We start from the raw sequence: 12,106 nt of genomic DNA on the forward strand, positions 1-12,106 counted from the left end.
TTTTTATTAACTTTTCTTTTTTCTTCTTTTACCTTTTTTTTTTTCTATTTTTCCTGACACAATTCTAAGCTATATCCTTGGCCCATCAATCAATTGTAAACAGAATATCTGCATCCAATTGTGTGGGTTCTGCTACCCACAACTCTAGGGCATATAAGGTACCTGGAGCCCCTTGAGTGTAGCCTGCATAACCCACTTGCTGTCCCTGAGGGTAAGGTTCTTGCTGAGAGCTCTTCAGTGACTGTGTATGCTAAAGATTACACTGATATCTTTCAGATCTATCACTCAGGTTATGGTGAACATTCTCACTCCTGGCTTCTCCTCTATGCTGTTTTCCAAGTTATATACGAAGTGCTAATTTGAGTTCAAGACTTTACTACTTCATAGTCGCAGATCAAGATACAACTGCAAGAATCAAAACCTTTACATATAGATTGTAGGTGTGAGGAAGGAAGGGCATGGATGTGTTTTTACATCTATCATCTGTGCATTAGGAGGAGCACGAGTAATGCCAAAACAAAGCAGGTGACTTGAAGTTAATCAGACCTCTGTTAGCATCCTGACTCAAAACATTAAAAAAATTCTACTTTCATTTCTATTGTTGCTGCTGTTATTTTAATACTGGGCATATTTCCTCAGTTTCCTCAGCTATGATTTTGAGATTATAATTCCTATTTCAGGGGTGCTGTGAAATTATGTAAATGAAACTCTCTAGGACCTAATACATAAGGTACAATTAGTTAGTAGAGGTAATGAGAATGATGTTGATTAATACTGGTACTTATTTATTGTGGAGGGAGCAATCCCTAATGATAGTGCACTGCATTGGTGGAGGAAAACTCCATTATCAGTAAATATCATTGCACCAAGTATGAGCGATAGAAATATTAGAAATGTAGGCCGTTTTGCAAAAGTAAGGGGGCAAAGTTCTTTTAATAAAGCCAGGAGCACATGTGACAGCCAAAGAGCTATCACAGGGACCCTGTTGGGAAAACACAGAAACTTTCAGGGCATAGAAATCTTTTGTTTCTCTAAATGTGAAGAGAAATTCCCTGGCAGATGGGGTTTGGTAAGTGCTTACAACTCCAATATAAATAGAAAGAAAGACTTAAAATCAGTAAACACAACCTAGATATAAATACTACAACCTCATCTTTCATGTCACTTAAATAATTAAAGCACTTCTCATTGAATAATGAAGTTATTTAAGGAGAAACATCAGAAGAGCATCCAGCCGGCAGATCTAACTGCTTTTGCCTCGAGTGACATGTTCCCAGCAGTGGGTCATATTATGCCTTCATAAAATGTGTTCTGTCATTTTTTCAGTGCTGTTATTTTTGGCGGATACTAAGAAAAAATGTCTATCTATGTTGTATAAAATCTTTGGATGAAAATAAGGGAGTGAGTGATTTCTAACATAGGTGAAGCCCTCCAACAACTTAATGCCAGGCTTGTCCAAACCACAGGGGTGAAACTGACACTCAGGCAGAGCAATACAAAGATGCAGGGATCTTAACACCATAACGGCAGGTGTTTTGCTTTACCACATAAATTTTATGAGAAACTGCAACTACATTAAGGGCAAGATATAGAGTAAAATTTTTGTCCTAGGTCAGCGTTTCTCAAAAAATGTTTTAATAGGTATCTTATAAAGCAGATTTCATGATGAACTAAGTTTGGAAAACACCAGGTTAACAAAGTTAAGCAAATTTTACCTAATATTGCATCTAGTTACTCTACTACCCAATGGCAGAGTTACTATTAACCATGATCTGTCATCTCTTTATTTCTTAGGAGTTGGGTATAAGGCTCAAGTTATAGCACATTTCCCAGCCTTCCTTGCGGTTAGGTGTGGCCATATGACTAAGGTTTTCTCCAGTGGAATATGCATTAATATGATGTATATTAGTTAATGTCCTGGCCCATAAACCTTCCCCTGAACACTCCTCCCTAAGCTCTCACACTTCCTGCTGACTATACGACAACAAACTAGAGTTATCTGAGAAGCCATCTTTTGGAAATGGCAGAACTGCTGACATCTTGGGTCCTACAATGAGTCCAAGGAGCAGAGAGCAAACTTTCTCTGCTAAATTAAAACTACCATCCTGAATTTCCTTCCCATACCCTTGGCTGTCTCCCCTCTATTATACACGCAATTTTTTAAAAATCTAAATAATGTTACTTAATTAAAACTTTAAGAAAGAGGCACATTCTTAGCATTATGCAGGTACATATCTGGATTTTTTAACTTATGCATACTATATAGTTTGTTATTGGTTGGACATCATATGCATTGAACTTCTGGGAAATGTCCACATCCAATCATCATTGTTTTTGCCACATTCACATTAATTACTAGAAGGATTTCATGGAAACAACTTTCCTTGGGTTGTGTATAACTTGATTACTAATCACGAGAATAAACTTCAAAGAAACTGAGTTGAGATAAAAATCAAAATGGGACCTATATATCAGAGTGGTGAAAGCCCACTGAATTAAAATACGTAATACCTTTCAATATTTTTATTGACTTTCATACGTTTAACCTCTTATAGTTATTGCTAAAGGGGTAGATATAAGATTGGCTTCTCGATTAGCTACAACTTTTTAAAAAACAATTAATTTAACCAGCATTTATCTGAAAACCATTAAATACTATAATCCCAATGCCAATCACTGGTTCTCGGGCTAAAACTGTTCATTAGCAAGCATTAAATTTATTGATTCACAGACAGGCATCTCTTTGATAAGATTTTGAACTGCTCAAAAGAACATATGGTAATAACTCTGAGTATTAGAGTTCTAGGGAAAAATAAAGTTACACACACGTAAAAAACAATTCCATTATTTATCTCACTGTGAATATCTACTGCAATCACTGGGTATTTATTTCTTCTGTTTGGGAATCTAGACTTAGGTATCTGAATATACACATGACATATATATATCTACATACTGTAGATTTTTGATGTGGATCACCAAATGTCACACGAAGTGAAATGCCTTCTTATGGACATTAAGAGAGGACTAAGTTTCTACTATAAGAAAAGTATATGGACATATGTTAATTTAGACTTGCCAAATACTTTCATATCCAGTGCCAAATTCATGAGGTTTTTTGTAACTAATGTGTTGAGAAAAAGTCTGAGGCTGAGTCCTAGCTCAGTAAGAAGTAATGTTGGCATTGATTAGTGATGATGATTGTGAGTTCTGGAACCATGATTGATAACATGTCAAGGAGCCATGTTTCCTGTAAATAGTAACCTAAATTTTGGTTGAGGTAAGTTAGCTATTCATTGAGTGGCATGGTTATTCTGATATCTAGTTATGCAAGATTTACGCCAATTTTTCTCTGACAGTGTGCCAAAACACCACATGTAAAATACGGAAAATATTTGGGTTACCAACTTTTTACTGGTAGCAAGATACTATCTGGGAGTATCAAATGATGTGGTCTCCCACACATTTCTCTTATGTGGTCACAATCATCTTTTGCCTCAGGGAAGAAAAGAATTGACATAGAAGGAAAGTAAAGAGGAAGATGAGTCAATAATGAGGTTTTGGCTTCTGAAAGTAGGCTCTTTCAATCTTTATCAGGGAAAGTACTTGTGAAAAAAATGAATATTTTAATTTGCAAGCACTTGGGTATTGTTTCGGGGGGATATGAGAGTAGTTGGAGTCTCATTATGAAAGAAAAACGCAAAAACTTAACTATAAACATTAACTGGCAAAAGACTAAATGGTTATGATACCGGAAGACAGAGGGGGCATGAGAAGGGAGGCCAATGCAGTCACCCAGCTTTGGAGAGACCACAGCGGAGCTGGCTTTGAGAGAATGCCCAGTCCCTGCCTGAGTGGGCAGAGTCACCAGAGTTACCAACAGGAAGCTACAAAGGAACCTAACCAATGCCCTGCGTGAATCCTTTACCATTGAAGGGACCACCCTCATTCTGCCTGCTCGGGTCATATTAGTTGCCCTTCCCTTTATGCATTCTTTGGGAGCATTCTCCTCCACAGCTGCCTATACTTTGTCCTGGAAATTTCCTGAGGAGTAATCCTGCCAGATTTTTTTCTTATCTCTCCTGACTACCTTATGATGGTAAAATTTTTAGGAATCTTGCCAGCTATGTGTTATCAGTCATGGTAGAATATTTATACCAAGAACACTGGCAAATGATACAAATACCTCGGCCTATAATCTCCCCAGTATAGGTGGTGAGGCCACGGCCAAAGAGGAGGGCATGGAATAGAGAAGTCCCTTAGCACTGCATTTAAACAGGTTGGAAGTAAGCAGAAGCATTTGAAGATATCCCTCACACTATTTACAAGTCTAATACTCATCACCAATGATTATTCTTTGAAGGCTTATGATATACTAAGCCCTATGATTATGAATATGTCCTACCAAAATTAAGAAAAGTCACCTATACATGCTTCTAAATGCTAAAGCCCTTGGGGAAAATTCTTTCAGAATTGACTCAAAACTGAGAAAAGACTTTGAGTTCTGTTTCTTGGAACTATTGAAGCAAAAGACCATTAACAGCCTGATAATCCTGCAAAACACGTTTACCTCAGGAAAACTCCTGGGCAATATGGAAACCACAGGAGTGGATTAAACTGCCCACTCAAGTGCTCTATGTTGTCTTCAACCTAAGGTTTAAAGAAGCAGAGCTGAAAAAAGCTGCGCCCCCCCCCTCCCACAAACACACATGCTTCTATGAGGAAGTCAAGTATCAAAAATTCTGCGAACATCATTTCTCTAGTTACTTGTTAATGACATGACACTACTGTGAATTTTGGAGGTTGTGGTCCCCATGACTTCTCAAAGGTCATTTGTAACTACATCTTCTAAGAGCTATGAGCCCTTGCCATCCATGGAATAAAGTTGACCGGCTGACAGTAATGAGACAAATACCTATTAGCTTCATGCCTCAGCAACTGTAATGTCCCTAGTGAATCCTTGACATTTACTGTGTGCAATCTCCCCTGGTATAAAACGTAATTTGAAAAACAATGGGAACGCACAAACATGTCGACAATTGCTATGCCAGCCAGGAACCGACTCCTTAAATGACGTTATAACCTGTTCCTTGAGTACTGATTAGGGTGTGCAAATAAAATAGCTGCAGATACTTGGAAGAGATGTTTAATACCAAACCATTCTTTTACAACAGTTTCTTTTTATTTGAATCAGGACCTCACCATCTTAAAAAACTATTCTAGCTTTTAGGAATGTGAATTTTTCACACAGCAGGGCTTTATAACATAAATCTGATATGATCACTCCCCAAAGCACTTAGAATAAAATCCAAAAATCTAAACTCTTGCAGCTCTGTGATCTATAAAACTCTCTAGGAGCTAGATACTATCTAACTCATCTAAGTTATTTTCCCACCACTCTCCTTGCCTTACTATACTCCAAATAGCCTTCTTGTTCTCTGGCTCTAACATGCCAGGCCCAGGGAGCCTCCAGGACTTGCTGTTTGTAGGTCCTTCTCCTGCAGTGTTCCTTCCCACCATCAATCCTTGCATGGTTGGACCCTTTTCTTCCTTCCAAGCATAGCTCAGATTTCTCATCCTCAGGAAGACTTTCCTGGGCCACTCAACCAGTTTGGCCATTGTCACTCACTCTATCACACGGCTCTGATTTATGTTCTTTATATCATATTATATATTTTGCTTATTTTTATTTCAATAGAATTTGAGCTCCAAAGAATAGTAGCCCTTTCATACCTTTGTTTGGATCATAAAAACAAAACAAAACAAAAAAAGTTGCTCTGATCCTGATATATTTTGAGAATGTTCTGTTTTCCACTGAGCATGTCCACTTGGAAATGCATTGGAAAGTACTTTCAATATCTTGGCAAAGAATCATAGAATCTATGAATAATGGAATCCAAAAGATTACCTAGTCCAACCACTTTGTTTTAAAGCTGAAAATGCTGAATTGAAGTGGCAGACTCAGACATGCATTTCTGGCTCTTATTTCAAACCTTTCTCCAACATACCAGAATCTGTTATGAAGATTTAGCATTAAACAGGCTTTAGCAAAAATATCAACTTTGTCTAAAATTATCAAAATTTTGAAAATTAGATGTAACTTATTTTTTGAATTTCTGGAAAAAAAATCTGAAGTTTTTCTTTGTTGTGTAGAGAAGAAACCTTAAGCTTAGGTATACAAAATTTCCTAAAGCTGTATCTGTCTCATGTAAGATTCCCCAAAGCATTTCCATTCTCATTTTCAAAGGTCTACTTAACAAACCTCCTTTGTTCATGCATTCATTCATCCATACTTTAATGCCTGTACAGAACTGTGGGAGACAAAGCAGAGAACAAGAGCTCATGGACACAAAAAGAAAAAACTGAGTGGCAAGAAAGACACAAAGGTAATGGCTAACTGATCAACAAAGGTAGCACAGATGTCACAGAAACCATCATCTTCATAAAATGAGAAGATTCATTTTCTGAATGGCTACTTGTCAGGAATTTTGGTAGACAGATTTCCAATTTTCATATTCTCCCTGAAAACTCAGGATTATAATTTCTATTTTATAGATGAAGAAACTAATGATCAGTGAGGCGAAAAAACGTATTCAAGGTGACCCATCTCATTTAGTTCAAAGCTAGGTATCTAACTGTAAAAACCATAATCTTTATCCAGTGTCAGTGTTTTTTCATCCATGTGCACAGAGCCCATTGGAATTTTGAGGAGTGGATGGGTTTAGTGTGTGCAGCTCTACGCACCCAACCATTTTCAACCAGAGTCCCCAGTGTCTATCTGGTTTATGATGTATAATGAGTGCAGGCTATCTTCTGTGCATGCCACTGTTTTAGGCAGAAATTATATGAAATAGGTGTTCATACAGCTCTAACAAGCATATGTCTTTCATTATTTAAAACAAGAAACTGAATGATTAAAAACAGGTTTTACACAACAAATGCAAGTATCATGTAGACAAAATAGTTAAAATGATGAATGCAGAGGGGTAGGGATAATAAAAGTAGTCTTTGGTGATAAAAGATTTTGGACAGAAATCACTAGAAGTTCCACCAAAGAGAGAGATGAGTGCAGATAGAATTAATCCTGAAGGATTTTACTGGTACCAAATCTGATAAGCAGCTGTATACAATGGTGTGGTGTACTGGCTTAAATCCATTTTGACAGGTCATGTTCCCTGACCTGAATGGGTGATTCTTATGCCTATTAATCATTAATTGTATTAAAAACCATTCCTGACTAGCACATTAGAGGGCAATTCCAAGGGAATGAGACATGTTTTAAGCACCGATGTTCCAGATCTTATGTGAGATACTTTCCTTGTTGAATCTCACACTATCTACCTACAAGGTAGTTGTCATTATTTACATTTTAGTGATTTGGAGAAGAGGCTCAGAATTGAAATTCTTTGACTAAGATTAAGTAACTAATATTTTTGATAGGTATTTTCTTGTTATTTTGCCACCCTAAAATCCATAAGTCTTTCTTCTGGTAATAGTACCTTATATATTTTTGGTGGACTATCTGTCTCCAAATCGTAGTTCATATTCTACCCTAGGCCCTAGGAATGTGAAAAAAAAAAATGCTATGCTTCTCTGGCCAAGGTGATACCCTTATAAAAGATCAAAACCCCAACCAGTATAACTCAGAACCTAAACAGAACATTTGCTTGAATGATTGGGAACGGGACAAGTTCTCCTCTGCTTGAAGTAGAGCTATGAAGATATAAATGTGATATTACTTTAAGCTGACCTAAGAGGAAGGCCCATCTCCAAATAAACTGGACTGTAGAACAGTTATACAGAGTGAGAACAAATATTTTAGACAGTAGTGAAGTCCATATGCACCTGAAGTCATAAACCTTCCCATGCTTTTTCCAATTCCATTGGCTAATACACTCACTTATTTGCTTAAGTCAAATTGAAATTCTCTGCTACTTATGACCTAAACAGTCCTGAACAGTGGTGCTTGGAAATCTGTGGAGACATTTTTGGTTGTCACTATAATATAATAGTTCTATTGGCATTTGATAGGCAAGGACCAGGGATACTTAATGTTCTGTAAAGCCGCAGGAAAATTCTGCAGAGGAAAAAAAAAATTGTTCTGCCCCAAATGCCAGTATTGCTCCCTAGAGAAACACTGGGTTAGGTGGAAAGAGATGTGTCACTTGGAAGAAATCTTGCAATAAACAGCATGCATATAAGAGAAGATATATGTAAAAAAGTTTAGGAGATAAGGCAGATACCGATAAAATTGCAAGGGGCTTTACATATAGCAGTGGGGAGTGCAACTCTAAAAGCTTTCTTGTTGACAGTATATAAAATTATGCATTTGTATCTCAAAGTAATGCAGAGCCACAGAAGCATTTTGAGCAATAGAATAACATGATACAAAGCTGTGTTATAACCACCTCACACCCTTTATAATGGTTACTATCAAAAAAAAAAAAAATGAAACAAAACACAAAAAACAAAAACAGAAAGAGAAAACAAGTGTTGGCAAGGTTATGGAGAAACCAGTACACTTGTACACTGTTGATGAGGGTGTAAAATGGTATAGTCATTGTGGGAAACAGTATGGAGGTTCCTCGAAAAAAAAAAATACAATTTCCATATGACCCAGCAATTCCTCTTCTAGGTATCTAGCCAGCCCTCCATACCCATGGTTTCTGACTCTGTGGATACTGAGGGCTGACTATAATTAACTGTTTGAGGATTTGGGTATCCAAGGGGGTCCTGGAGCCAATTCCTAGTGGATATCAAAGAAAAACTGTATATCCAAAAGAATTGAAAGCAGGGTCTCGAAGAGATATTTGTACACCCATGTTCATAGCAGAATTATTCACAATGAAGCTAAAGCATGGAAGCAACCTGAGTGTCCATCGATGGATGAATGGATAAGCAAAATGTGGTACATACATACAATGGAATATTAATTTGCCTTAAAAAGGAAGGAAATTCTGTAATATGCTACAATGTGGTTGAAGCTTGAGAACATTATGCTAAGTGAAATGAGCTACTCACAAAAAGTCAACTACTATATAATTCCAATTATATGAGGTACTTCGAGTACACAGAATCATAGAGATAGAAAGTAGAATGGTGTTTTCTGGGGGTATGTGAGAATATGGAGTTATTGTTTAATAGTATATTTTTCAGTTTTACAAGATGAAAAGAGTTATGGGGTTGGATTGTAGTGATGGAGGTACAACAATGTGAATGTGTTTAACATCACTGACTGGACACTTAAAAATGGTTAAGATGATAAATTTTGTTATGTGTATTTTAACACAATAAAAAAATAAAAATAGGGAAAAAAAAGAGCAGGGATATAGGATGACTACTTTGAAAGAAAGACAGTGAGTAAATTACTAAGCAGAGAGACAGGAGGCAGAAAGACTAATTGGGTAGCCCAAAACACTCATGCTTTTCTTTATAGAAGAAATAGTGTACTTACACTCTCATTTTTTTGTTTTTTTTGGTTGTTGTCTTCCCAGCATATCAAGATTAGATAAATTTTAGAAGTTCAATAATAAATCAACCCTTTGGCAAGGTGTGTGTGTGTGTGTGTGTGTGTGTGTGTGTGTGTGTCTGTCTCTTATGGCTAAAGTTAAAATAAGAGACTATGACCAAACACAGAAAGATAATTAGTACCATCTTGATATGAAGTGTGTTTCTAGTTCTTTTGTGAGTAATAGTGATTATCTTAGCCTACATAAGACCATTTTTATTTGATTAGAACTACAAAGCTGTGAAATGACTGAATATGAATTTGGTAACTTCATCCATCAGACACTAATCCAAGTATGAACTTTAATAAGAATATACTTAGTGCAAAATATGTAGAATGAGGCAAAACACAATATATTTAATGAACATGTATGAATGAAAATATGTATTTTAGTTTCTGTCAATACAGATGATACATTTCTTGCTTAGTTTGTCTAATTGGTAAAGTGACATAACATACAACTGTGATCTCTATTGACTCAGAGATTCATATTCTTTGGACGTTGCTGCATGGTGTATGCTTTGCTATTAATAATTAGTATTTTTATCTACCAGAATGTGGATTAATTGTTAGCAACAGGCCTATGCGTAATGGAAACACAGAACTGGAATATGACATTTTGTTTTGATTCTGGGAAGTTTAATTATTGAGACTATAAATATTAAGCAAAGAGTTTAAATATTTTGATCACTATGATGGACTGGATATTTGTATCCCTCAAAAATCCATATGTTGAAGCTGTAATCCCCAGTATGGCTGGTGGCTGTATTTGGAGACAAGCCTCTAAGGAAGTAATTAAGTTTAAATGAGGCCATAGGGTAGGGTCCTGATTTCACAGGATTAGTGTCTGCATAACAACAAACACAGAGCTCTCTCTCTCTCTCTCTGCATTCACACACCAAGGAGGAATGGCCACGTGAGGACATAGTGAGAAGTCAGCTACCTACAAACCAGGAGGGGTGTCCTCACCAGGAAGTGAATCAGCTGGCACCTTGATCTGAGGCTTGTAGCCTCCAGAACAGAGAGAAAATAAGTTTCTATTTTTTTAAAACATGAAGTCTATGGTATTTTGTATTGGTAGCCTGAACAGACCAACACAATCATTCTTCACAAAAATAGAGGCAAATTAAAGAAAGTATATAAAGAAAGACCAAAGAAATAAGAATTGATTTTTGTGGTCAATTCTTAAAACACATAAGGAGATAAATTATTTATTCTGTGATCAAGCAAATATGGGACAAAGAATAAAAGAGTATTACCAATATTGAACACAAGATATGAAAAGAATTCTTACTAGAAAAGGATTAATTTCTGATGGACTTTCTGCCTCTATTAAGAATAGATGACAGTTATCATATAATAGAACAAGTTTTTCCCTTTACATTATTATTTTTCTCCTACTAGTTTCCAATCTCTTTGGGGCCAATAACTCTACCTGTGTCTGTATTTATATCCACATCTGTATCTATGTCTAATAAAGGCTTGATGATTGTCCCTAGTTTTCATTTCAAAAATATGTATTGATTGATTCATGGATTTAAAAACTAGCATATCACATCATATTTTTATTATCTATTCTCTGGCCCATATACCTACCAAACTACACATTTCTTGAAGGGGGAACTGTGCTTTTACACCATGCAGTAGGTATTCAATACACAGATACTGAGTGTAAATAAATGACATAATACATCAAACTGAAAACAGGAAGCTGTGAGTTGGGTTAAGAGACTACTTTCTTGCATGGGAAATTAATTGTGAAAATGTCTCCGCAGTTGGGAGCCACTGTCATCAGGGACCTTAAAAAGGAAGCTCAGAGAATGCTAAAAACTAACAAACATGCTAGAGGAGACTGAAAGTGAAGATTCTATATTGAAAAAGCTTTGGAACAGAAAAGGTTTTATAGAACCATATACATGCAGGACAAGATAAATTAACACTGAACTCTAAAGACAGGAATATATATATATATATATATATATATATATATATATATATATATATATATATAAAAAAGCATTTGCAAAACATAATTGCTTCTGCTTAATCTATTTAAAAGAATCTTAAAATGCTAGAGAGTAGGTCGTTATACAGTGTAGAAGTCTATAAAGGTTCTGACAAATAATCTTTCCTTCTCAATTGTCCAACACACCAAATGCATGACCTTTGTCCGTCTCAAAGCATCTGTTCCTTGAATATGTTTCGATCAGAGCCAACTAACAAATATAAACATAGCTAATAACCTTCTGTTCTGCAGTACCAGCTAGTTAAAGACAATAATAACTGTGAAACAGTGAGACACCTCAGACTTCACATCACCCATTGCTTTAGAAAATTTTCAAGGGCAAATGTACTTAACATTGAATGTAGGTTTGAATGTAGGTAACTTCCCTCTCCTGAGTGGTAGCTTTGAAGAATAATTAGGAAGCACTGGAATAAAAACTGCATTTTACAAAATCCTAGATTTAGTCATGCAACTTGATGTCAGGAAACAGCTTATTTCAGAAGACAAAAAGCAGAGAGTATAAAGAACTGAAATGAGAGATGGGAGTGAATGAAGGAGGGGAAAGGAGGAAAAGAAAGAAAACAGCAAAGATC

This window comes from Delphinus delphis, chromosome 3 (genome assembly GCF_949987515.2).
Source record: "Delphinus delphis chromosome 3, mDelDel1.2, whole genome shotgun sequence".
NCBI classification, from domain to species: domain Eukaryota; kingdom Metazoa; phylum Chordata; class Mammalia; order Artiodactyla; family Delphinidae; genus Delphinus; species Delphinus delphis.